Raw genomic sequence first — 12,541 nt, 5'->3', positions numbered from 1 at the left:
TTTCATTCCTCTTCCATGTTTTCAGTTGTCCTGCATTTAAATCACAGTGGGACATCCTCCAGGTCTATCTCTGATCCGTCTCCAATTTTGCCTGGGGTTATCTCCCTGGCACCAAGCTGTATTTAGCCCATCCACTTTGGCTTTAATGCCAAGCCTGCCCTCCACTTTAAAGTGAGAGGGAAAGGAGAAGCCCCCCTCCACAGCCTAACTGCAAAAAGGGGGGGGGGGGCGGGTAAAGGGCTTGGCTGCAAGGCCTGCCTTCTCTCTCTTCTACTTACCAGCTGTTTGTGAGTCTCGTGCCTCACAAACACACACACTCCAATGCTGCCTCCAACCCTGGATTAGGCAGAGTTGTGGGGCTGCAGGGCCCCCTCGCACCCCCCCGAGGGGGGAGAAGGAGTCCCTGCCACCCCTACCCTTCTACACCCCCACACAGCAGCAGACACAGACTGATCGACAGACAGACTGATTGCCAACAGTTGTGTATATATGATTTTTCAGCAGAAGTGAACAAAGTGAATGGTGATTGGCCCTCCAGGGAAAACTGCCCTGGCACCCAATCACCTCTGGGCCCCTCAGCTTCCAGAGGGGGCAATCTCAAACTATGACAACCACCTCATGTCGTTTTCTATGGACAGGGGAAGGGGACCCTTCCAGGTTGGGTAGTGTGGCAGACAGAATGGTAGGGTATTGTCAGAGGTGAGAATCACAGAATCACAGAATATTTTAAGTTGGAAGGCAGTCATAAGGATCATAGAGTCCAACTCTTAAGCGAATGGCCCATACAGAATTCACACGTGAATCATTCATTTCTTGTGCACTCTTTTATTAGTATTATTGCTGTTACTCTTTGTTTTCTTATCTCATTGCTGTTTCCAGTAAATTGTCCTTTTCTCAACACATGATCTTTACTTTTCATGCCTCTAATTTTCCTCTCCATCCCGCCGCAGGGGGAGAGGGGAGTGAGTAAGCACTGTGTGGTTTGGACTGGTTTCAGTGGGAACTCTGAATAGAAAAATTCAATTCCTTAACCATGACAACTATCTATGTATTTTTTGATCCTACCTCTTCTCTCAGGTATGCTCAATAAGGTTTAGAAAATTTTACAAGCCAAAACCCGGAGAAGATAAATGAATGTAGTGTAGGCTTAAAAATCAAATGTAGTTTAGAAATAAAATACAATGCCAACTACCTTATGCAGAGTGCCCATACAGACACGCACATAAACCCATGCATACACATGCATCCATATGAACAAAACTACATGGAAAATCTTTTGAACTTTGTAGAAGAAGCAGCTGTGTACTTGCATTTGTCAAAGTCCCCAGCTGTGCCTTCTGCATAAGATCATGCAATGCTGTCTCCAGATTGTCAGGAGAACGTATTAATTTTGCACCATTTTCTGTTCCCTTTACACTCTTTGTCATGAAAATGAGCATGTATAATGAAGAGAACATGAGAGGCATTAACATTCGATGATAACTCACTTCACTGTCAAAAACAGTGGTCACACAATGGAAGTGGCATGTTTATCCACTCTTAAGGCCAACATAGCCATGAAGACTTAAAAATGGCATGGCACTACTATATTTTTTTTGGAAAGGATTATATCGTATGCAAATGCAAAATCCCCATTATGATTGACAAAAACAAAAAAATATTTTTAGCAAACTGCCAATGTAACAAAATGGGTTTGAAATTCATGTTTTCTTTCCAAAATTTCAGGAATTACAAATTTTTTTTGTCTTGAAATGACCTTGTCCATATAGGACTGTCAGAATCATTGAAGGAACCTTTGTGGCTGGAATACAAGTCTCTTTGAAAACTGATTTCAAATCCCTTTTGTGACAAATAACTTCTATCACAGTATTTGAAAAATATCCCATTTTACTGTTGTTTCTGAAACCCAGTCTTCTATGTGCCATCCTCTAAACCACAGGATATTTTACATCTAGACAGTAAGGACTGGAATGAAAAGAAAATGCTGAGCAACACAAACACGAGCATTATTTGGCCATCTGAATTCAGCTACATAATTTTCAGCTGATTTTGCATGGTTGAACATGTAAATCATCCACCCTGACTTCTGCCAACTGCTCCAGTGGCAGCTGCTCTACCTGGCCTGCAGACCAGCACTTTCTCCTGTTCCCAAGAACAAGAGGGATAGGAGTTTCCTCCAACCCGCTCTCTGACCATCTGAAGAGCCAAAAGACAACCCCAGTGTGCCAACCATGCAACTGGATCATGGAGCTAGGAAATTTAACATCATTTTCTCACAATGCTATACAGTAAAAAAACCCACCCAACCAATCAACCAAAAAGACCAAACCAGCCAACCAAAAAAACAAAACAAAACCAAAAACCAAAGCAAAACAAAACTACCCAAATGCAAGACACCTTTTTTTTTCTGCAGGATCCATTCCCAGCTTTTCTGTCATAGGCTCCAGTTTCTCCTCACTCATCTGGACCTAGCTCAGGACTTTGCTTAAAAAAAGATGAACTGATAGCTCTCTACCACTTAATCTGTTCCCAGATCTTCCAGGACAGATTACTGGCTTGGTTTCCATTCACAAGATGGCCATGAGGGCAGCTTAATCACTCTGCTTCTGAAGGTTCAGATTATAGGAAAATAAGACACTTTATCTATTGTGCAGCAGTAGAAATTAAAAAATCCTGCAAGAGTAAGACACAGATGCCCTTAGGGTTTGTGCCAGCAGAAAATTCAATCAAAAATAAGCTTGAAGAAATCAGATATATATTTCTTCATGGTCTATGCTCCTGGGCAGAGGATCAGTGATTTCCAGTGTATTATCACAATGGCAAATGCCCACATACTACATGTCTCTCTGTCCTTTGGAGATACCATATTCTTCTACTGATCCTCTCCCTCTCTTTGGCTGGAAACACAAGGTAAGAGGGGAAAACACTACCAAGAAGGATCTCCTGAAGCATCAGATCCACCACCCACCTCACGAATTCATAACATATAACATTTTCATACGGTGAACAAATGCCAAACTCCTGAGTTAGAAAGGGCAAGAATACCAGTAAAAAAAATATCTGTCTTCTGGTAGAACAGCATTGTCAAGATCATTACTCACACAGTAAGTGGGTTTTGTCAACAGCTCACAGAAAATCTCTCTTATGATACTCACCTCGATTACCTTTCCCTAGATAACCATTATGCTTCCACTGTATTTTTTCTGCTGTTCTAGGAAGTTCATAATTATTCTGAAAAAGAAGAAAATTAGTCTCTTCCTTAGTGTGTATTTAACTAAGACCCATCTAAAGCCCTGATTCTTCACAGAAACCCTGTGTGCATACTGCAGTGTGCACAGAAGTATTTTGGGTTTTGGCAGACGTGCAGTATTTAGGTTTGGACCAAACATGAGATCAGTCAGAAACGGAATCTTTTCATTCTCACCTCCTGAGCGGAAGCAACACTAACCACTCGTGCCATAGAAAGTTTAGGTATTTTCACCAAACTTACTGTACCTGGAAGTCCAAAACAACAACTATTACAGGATATCAACTTAGTCCCCTGTCAGTATTGCCAATATTACTTATGCAGCTGAACAGAGTGAATCATCAGTGACTCAATCTCCAAAACATCATTATAACAGTAAATAAATAAAATCCTTCCCTCACACCAAGGAATTGCATTCATACACACAGCCTTACTGAAAATCCTGATTGAGAGCAATTTGAAAAGAAATAAATGCAATTTGAATTTTTAAAAAACTCATCAGCACTGCTATAGTTCCCATGAATAAACAGATCTGATTTGTTAAATCTCTTTAACCTTCAAAGATGATTAGGGAGTCATTTTTATTGTTGCTGCTGTTACACAAATGGATAGATATATTTCCCAGCAAGTTTTGGAGACAGGCTGGTAGCAGGTACAATTAATTCAGTACATATCATTTACTGCATCCTCGCTTCTTTCACAGAAATCCTTGCCAACTGATCCCAGGCAGAAGATTGGCTTTGGTTCTGCAAGCAGCTGCTCATCTTCCCACTTTGCTGGAGGTAAGATGTCACAGTAAAGCAGCTGCCGAAAGAGTGGGAGGGAGACACCAATGAGTAGCAACAATTGTGTTGATGAAAAAAAAATAAAAGGAAGGAGAAAAATGCAAGAGTGGCAATCTCACTTTCTTCAAACAGATTGGGTTATACTACAACTTACTTACCTCAAAAGAAACTGTATGGCCACAAGTTAACCTTGGAATATGTGAACTCTTGGAAACTTACATAACTCAAAAAGTCAACATAAAACAAATCTACTGACGATATATTATTCTCCTGATAATGAGTTCTGTGATCAAATTTGACATACTCAGAGATCTGAGGTTCGTGAAGAATCAGTGCAGATTTAATCTTATCTGATTCTGCCTTAAATGCATTAAGCCTGGCTTGCAGGAGATAATAATTATTTTTGCCAACATCAGTATAAATAAGAGTTCTGGGGCCCAAACTCAAAGAAAATAGGAGTGTGGAGAAATCAGAAAAAAACCTTGGAATCCTGGAAGTTAAGGAACAAATAAAAAAAAAATTAATAAAAATATTTGGTGTAGCAATAACCTGCTGAGATCAATGGTACTCTGCTTAGATGTAAAAATCTGCTCTCATAATTTTCTTTGCATAATCAAGCATGACTCAAATATGTCAAGGTAAATTGCCAGCTATCACATGTAATTAATTGTTTTTGAGAAGATTTTTTAGGGTGCAGATTTTTGAAATATGGTCAGATCCTGAATTATGTTACAGGATATTATAGGACAGTTACTCTGCACTTTGGTAAAACACTTCAGAGTACTGCAGAATACTCAATGTGCTATTTCAGAAATAAAAGAAAGAACCTCACCAAAATGTGCATAATGCCAAACACTCATGGAAGACATAACATAATCCCAACAATTTAAAAACTGCGAAATTGGGTGAGGGATTTTTTTTAATGTAAAATCTATACTGCTCCTCTAATAGCATGAACTCAAGAGGACTTTTAAGAAAATTCCCAGGTTTTCCAAATGCTCATAATACCAAGCAATTGCTAACAAACCAATTGTGCATTTGCATAAGTTTTTGGTATTCAGGTAGGAGGGTTAAGTATATTTCTGCAGTGAAATAAGTCAGTGTAAACAAACAACTGTTCTAAAAGTGAAAGTGAAATTTAAAATGTGATCCAAGACATGAAATCAGTGACACAAAACATAAAAGCATGGGACATTTTAATGAACAATGAATATACAATGAACATTATATATATGTACAGGTTAGCATATACAGTGATGACCACAGTCTCAGTACCCTGATTCTCCACTTGTTAATAAGATAATTAAAAAAATTATTTAAACACAGACTAGTACATAGATTTAAATTTTATTCATCTTCTTTCCTGCTACAGAGGTCATGGGTTTTCAAACTTCTCCACTCTTTTTGGCCTTGCCTGTTTATTGTCCTTTTTTATCCCAATTATAACTATAATTTTGGTTATTTGTTACCTGAGGTAGATTTAATTAAACTCATAATTATTCTAGTTTAAAAGAAGTCCATAGTATCTATAAAGACTAGAAGAAACAACACACCCACCAAATCTAAACTGGCACAACTAGGTGGCATGCATATGTATGGTATCTACATTTTCATTAGAATGTTTATCTCTGCTTTCTGCCTGATTCTTTTTGCCACAAGCTTAACCTATTTTTCTTTGTTTTCTCCTGCATTTTTATAGCACATTTCTTTTTCCTTTTCACTTTGTTTCTTGTTTTTAGTCTTAAGAAACATTCAGACCCCACACCAATACTTCATTAATCAACATTATGTCAATTGAAAAATACATAAAAGACAGAATGTGTAGGTCTGGATACCAAATAAACAATGTTCAAATGAGTTCGAAAACATCCTACATTTTTTCATTATTAATCTGAGCTACTTTGTCCTCCAACCACTCTTAAGCTTTGTTGCAACCCAACAAAATAGTAAAAGGAAGAACTTCTGTCTCCTCATTTAGCAATGGAAAACCCATTAAATTTCTGAGACAATAACTCTTGATATGCAAAAGTTAATTAGTATGTACATATTGGTCATAAGCAGTCTACAGTTAGCTATACTGAACAAAGAAAACATTTGCCACATTCTTTTCCTCTGCTACGCCATTTTACAGAGGAAGTTTAATTACAACTGGTTTTCTAAAGCTCACGTGCAAATACCACAGCAGAATTGTGAGCAAAACTCAGATTTCCCAGCCCTCACTTTCATTCTTCCGTAAACTCCTGTTTTCCTTGAGCTTCCCTTCCTCCCCTCATCGCTTGAGTGTGCAGTTGAATTAACTGATCCTACCATGACCATGCTAGGTTGGCTTTCCTTTTGAAAGGAAACAGGTGTCAGAAAACATGCGAACTTCAGCAGCAAACACAAATCTGGATACTTCCAGGCCAAGCTTTCATTCCCTTCCATGTATTAACCCCTGGACATTACTGACTTAGCTGTGTGAGGTCTCTCAGTAAATCACATTGATGAAATAACCACAAATTATCTCTCAAAAAATATATATTTTGTTTTACCTGGCTTATTTCAATGATTTGTTTTCTAATATGAGGTCATCAATGTGGTGGAGGAATATACATGAATGATGAGGGAGCAACAAGGTCCTTCACCAAATTTGCTACAGAAGGCCACAAATATTACAGGTATGCTATTCAACACTCTGAAGAGCTTTCCCTCTCATAGCTTTGCTGCTACATCTGGTCCCAAAGAATAATTTTCTGCTTTTATTGTTCATTGGTGACGTCAGATATTTGTCAAGCAGACAAATTGGTCTTCTTTCATTTACGTTTACAGAAAAAGCAAATACTTTAAGACTAGCCAACTCCTTGAACTTCATTGCACACAAATCACAACGAATATAAAAAACAAGCCGGAAAACAGAAGCTTCTAGTCCTGGTACTTGTTTTAGCACCTCCTAGTCTCAGCTGAATCAACTCTGTAGGAACTAACAGAGGGAAAAGGAAAACAAATAGTCTTGCCTGAACAAGAGGCTCACATTTCAAACAAAAAGGGAAGAAACAAAACAAAATAAAACAAAAAAAGAAGAGTCAACAGACTTTTTGAACTCCCAAGAGGATTCAAAGCTAGTTTGATTTAACATTTTAGATAGCATGGAGCTTAATAATTTACCAGATTCCCAGTAACTAACTGATATCTATTCATAAGGGCTTTGTTTGAGTGCTTGGTCTTGGCAGGTATTTGGCAAGGAGTATGTGATTTGAATTACATTGTATGAGGAAAGTCTGAATTAATGGAAATTTATTACCCATGCCACTATGTGATAAACAATAATTTAGCAGTATTTTTTGCTCCTGCCACTAATTTAACTTTTCCCCAAACCTTGCTGTATATAAATTGATGAAAAACTAAAACATTTTCTACTATCAAAATACCATATTATATACTAAGGAACAGAAAAACTCAACAAGCAACCAAAACCATCAAACTCCAATATAAATTAAAAAAACCCCTCACTGTTTGGCATGAAATTTGTAGTAGAAACATTATCAGACATTGTGGTGAGAATATTTAAACAGGGACTACCACATGCCCCTGTAAAATACAATTCAATAACATTAATTCATTCTTCCCATTTTTACTTCTACCACCAGCATAATGGAAAAATATCTAAAACCTGTTCAACAGCTGAGTGTCTAACAAATGTAACTCATGAAAATACAACCTTGGAGGTCTACAAGGGCTGTTGAATCTGAAACTACGAAAATGTTAAAAGTCCAAGTTAATGCTTAGATCACTGAAAAGTAGTTCCTAGGTCAACAAAGCTGAAGTTGTTCAAACAGCCACTGGGACATTTCTCTTCCCCCCAGTGTGCAAAAAGGAAGCAAAAACCAAAGGAAGTTAGATCAATGGACTACTATAGCACATTACTACTCTTGCATATGGAAAGCCCAAGCTGGCAAATACCAGGTCACAGTATTTCACCCTGCTTGGCCTTTAAACAATGAACATTGAGACCATTTTTACTGTAAAACAGAGAAAAGGAGAAAAAAATTATAAAAACAGATACTATGTATCAATCTACAGAAAAAATGGAACAACTGAAGGAATTTGCTCTAATAATCCATTATATCTGATGATTTTGTCATTGGTTTAGGATATGCATTTGAAAGTAGTACAGCTGAGCGAAAAATCTTTTCTCCTGTGTGCTCCAAAACTGCTGGGTTGTTTTTGAATGAATTCAGAGCGCACAAGAAATTTCTGATTGACAGTTCAGAAGAATATATTTATCTACAGACCAGATAGAGGTTAGACAGCAGCAATGAATGCTGGCCCCTACCTCAACCCTAAACTTTAGGGTCAGGTGAGGAGCAGATTGTTCTATGTTAGGGTCAAGTTTCATCATCTAAGGATGTTTTTATTGATTGCTTCTTTTGTTTTGTTTATTTATTTTTTTTTTAAGTAACTCTGTTACTCCAGAAAAACAAGTAATATGTTACTGAGAGATTGAGGATTTGTCTGAGTTAGCACAAAGCAGTGGTTTTCCTCCTTTTCAAAGTAGGCTTTTTGGGGTGCTTCTTCCTTTCAGTTGAATTTAGCTGTAAAGTGTAACCCTGACAAGATTAAGCTCAGGTAGAAATTTTTGATTGTGAAGAAATTGCCAATAACAATTATTGCTGCTACTGCAGCTCCTGTGAAAGACTGAAGACTATATCTTAAAAGAGTAATTAATGTGTGATAATTATGCTTCATTATAAAAGAAAAACTGCAAAGACTGCTGTACTGTAACTTTCCAACTATTGCCATTAGACATATTTGTGATAATTTGATTCTTTTAAAGCAATTTGAGATTTGATTATTTTTTTTCAATTTGCAAATTTATCATCTGCAACTGATCAGAGAATACCACTGCACTGGAAACACATATGTAGAAAATTAAATTCTATTCAATGGGAAAAGTGGTCTCCAGGAATTACAATGCTTCACATTATGTTACATACACTAATATTGAATTAATTGCCATCATTTTTCTCAGCACTGTGGAAAATATAATTTTATCCAGTTTCTTAGACAACTTTAAAAATAATTTAAATCCTTGGTATCGTTGTAATGTCATCCTAACTCACTGTACACCAGAAGTTCTTGCTTCAACATAAACTAGAGCACAAGTGAGAAAATTGTGAGGCACTGGATAAAAGAGGAAAGTTGCACTGTAAACATTAAAAGGAGTAATAATGGAAAACATTTTCTTGTTTGTTTACAAGTTCAGTAACAGAAAGGTGGACAGAGCTAGTAGATTATTGCTTTGAACCTTAGTGAAAACATTCACTTATGTTTAGCACTTAAACTAGATTTATAAAAGTGTTTTTAATTCTTGGGGTTCCAGCCAGGACAGGGTTAATTTTTTGCAGTAGCCAGGATGGGCATGGTTGGGACATGGAGGTTATTATATACATCTCATATCACTACCAGGCATGAGGATGGAGGGACTTTCTTGTGGGAGAAGGGATTCCTTCCAGCCAAGAAAAGGTGGCAGAGGGAGCAATCCATATTGTCTATTGTCTGGGGTTTTCAGTATGAACTGTTCTTTTCTTATACCCTGTGGCATTAGTATTGTTGTTGTTACTGTTTGTTTTCTTATCTCATTGCTGTTTCCAGGAAATTGTTCTCATCTCAACCAGTGATCTTTGGCTTTTGTGCCTCCAGTTCCCCTCTCCATCCTGCCACAGAGGACAGGGTAGGGGGTGGGGGGAATGGGAGAGTGAGAAAGCAGTGTATGATTTGGAGAGTCTTGGTGGGGGCACTGAGGTGGGGAGTACTACTCTTAAACCAAACAATAATATAGCACTCACTACTACAAACTGTTAGGGTCCTGTTTCCCTCCCTCTAATCTAAGACCAGTGCAAAGAAAAACACAAGAAAATCAGCTTCCGTAAAGTATTTCTTCAGTGTATTTGTATGGATTAAGTCAAGATTATTGATTTTTGTCCTCCTCCCCCTCTTACTTTTTGGACAATGTTAGCAAACAGAGTTTGAAGACCTAAAGGGACATCCTTATGTCTATATGGAGAATATGTTGCAATCATTGAAAATTTTATCACTGAATGCATTAAGGGGTGAATGAAGGATATTTTATGTCACAATTTAGATTCCTAAATCAGAAAGTCTCACAAATTGAGTCATCTCAGATTTTATTTTAATTGCTTAACTGTAACTGATTCCAGGGCTTCCTCAGGCATAACCATTTTTTAGTGTAAAATTTTCAGATGGAAGAATCTGAAACCTGCCTGAATGTATTGTGGATTTCCAGACACATGATGTCTTATCTGTGGTAGATGACTGCCAGACATTTCAACACTACGTGCTCAGGTGAACTGCTCAGCATCGGTATATCAAATTTGCTTTTGCCAGGGAACACTGAATTTTGATGCACAAGCACTGCACAAGTTGTGTATATAATCACGATACACTGCACTGAAAGCCTTGTCTTTATAAATACATCCAGTGTTTCCTCAAAGTATTGAAATGCCAACACTTCATAAGATACACATGTGCTGTCCAAATGCAATGGAATCATCGGATCTCTCTGAAAATTCTTACCAGTGAGATTCACACACTGAATGAGAGGAGCTTAGAGCCATAAGGTATGATGTTTATTCCATCAATAGCTTTCCAAATATTTCTGTGCTCATTTATAACCTATTCATAAGAGTCGCTAGAATTAAGATGGGCATCCAATATTGTGATTTTTCAGGGTCTGTGAAAATTTTTTGCAATGGTTTTTAGATATCATACTTTCAAACTAAACTAAAGATAATTTCAAAACCAAGAGGAACACTTGGGAAACATGACAGTACGTGACAGTGTGTGGCTGCTGTTGTTATTTAGAAGTACACTAGAAAAAAGTACTCAATAATGAGCAGTCTTAGATTTTCACAGTAGGGTAGATGAAGTAATCCACATTTGCTTTATTCTCCTCTTTGTATCAACCTATGAAGCTCTGTGCAGCTGGAATGAAAAAGTCAGATTACTCTTTTGGTCCTTGTAGGTCTTCGCTGTCTGAAAAAGCAACAAACTAAAATTGCATTATGTTTCTTAAAATTATGTGTAAATGCACATAATGATACTAACCAAGGTTGTCATAAATGGATGGCACAGACTCAAGCTGTCATGAAGGATGAGCTGAAAAAATGATCATCGTGATCCAAAGTAAAGTAAGGGGCTGAAGATCTTTTTACAACTTCCAGTGTATGCCATTGGCACAGTTGACGCACTAAAAAAGATTCTGAAGGTCAATAGTTTTTCATCCTTCCAAATTATAGATTGGACAATAAATTACCCAGTAACACAAACAGTAGGAAAACATTGTTTCTGTACAGAGTCCGTGAAACAAATAAAAATTTTCAGGGTCACTTCAAAAACAGTATGATATATAATTGCAAAATTTTAGGACTTTTTTAAGGTCAAGTGTAAACACAACTTCAGAGTGCACCTAATTTTGATATTACTTATTGATACAAGATGAAAAAACTCAGATTTAATACAGTAATTTGACCTCTCACATTGTTGCAAACTAGTATGTATATGGCAAAAAAACCCACCTTGTTTTCAGAAATGCATATCTGAGGTGTTTGAAAAATATGCATTTTATGTTTGACATCGAAATTAAAAATTCAAGAGTTGATTGTAAGGTGAAATGCTATGCTTGCATTCAAGTTCATTAGGAAGACAATATTAAGTACCTCCTTAATGATAAAAATGACTTTTACTAGATTTCTAGATCATTTTCTAATAGCCTATGACTAATTCTGAAATTTATCATTTTACCATGACTAATGCGTGAAATCTGTCATCTTTCCTCATGATTTACACAAGGTCCTAATAAAAAGAACAGAAAGTTGATAGTATTACATGGATAGTAATTTGTATTGTACTTGCTCATAATTTTAGGACAGAGAAGAGATATTTGTTGTTATACTTTCTTAGAGCCATTGGTGTACCTTTGATATCATCACTGGATGATAACATGACCGACTATATCCTTGTTTGTTACTCAAAAATTATATCAATTGATGCAGTGCTATTACAAAAGAAACAATCAAATGCCCTCTGGAAGGGGATGGCTATTGAGTTCCTTAGCTTCCCATAATTAGGATGTTAATAGACAAAGCCTTCCACAAAAGCAAGAAAATTTTACATAGTCTGGTTAGTTATATCCTATTACTAAGAAGGAACTATTTATTTCCAAACTTATACATTATGTTGGAAATCCTTAAAAGTAGGAATTTAGTTCAGTTCTTCTACACATATTTCTTATAAGCACAGGCTGCAGAGAGTAGAGAAAGTAGCAAATTCAATTTGAAAACAACCTCGGAACTACCTGAGCTATCAGAAGCCTTTGTGATGGTAATGGCAGAGAGGTTGTTAAAAACCAGAATTTTCCACTTTTAAATACTAAATGTGTTTTGAAACACATTTCAGTCATGATCTGCAATGAGAGAGAAAATTTGTCACTTGATCTGGAACCATTGCATGT

The 12,541-nt window shown here is 36.9% G+C and overlaps 1 long non-coding RNA gene across 1 annotated transcript; it reads left to right on the top strand.

The window, feature by feature from the left end:
• The first annotated feature begins 3,827 nt into the window (after positions 1-3,827).
• Positions 3,828-11,235, top strand: LOC113953565. The gene is made up of 3 exons (XR_003529921.1): positions 3,828-4,029; positions 6,599-6,689; positions 11,164-11,235. It is a non-coding gene; the product is annotated as an uncharacterized LOC113953565 (long non-coding RNA).
• The last annotated feature ends 1,306 nt before the right edge of the window (positions 11,236-12,541 follow it).

Source organism: Corapipo altera, unplaced genomic scaffold, assembly GCF_003945725.1.
Source record: "Corapipo altera isolate COAL_440 unplaced genomic scaffold, ASM394572v1 61281, whole genome shotgun sequence".
Lineage (NCBI taxonomy): Eukaryota > Metazoa > Chordata > Aves > Passeriformes > Pipridae > Corapipo > Corapipo altera.
This window is presented reverse-complemented; position numbering and strand designations above follow the sequence as displayed.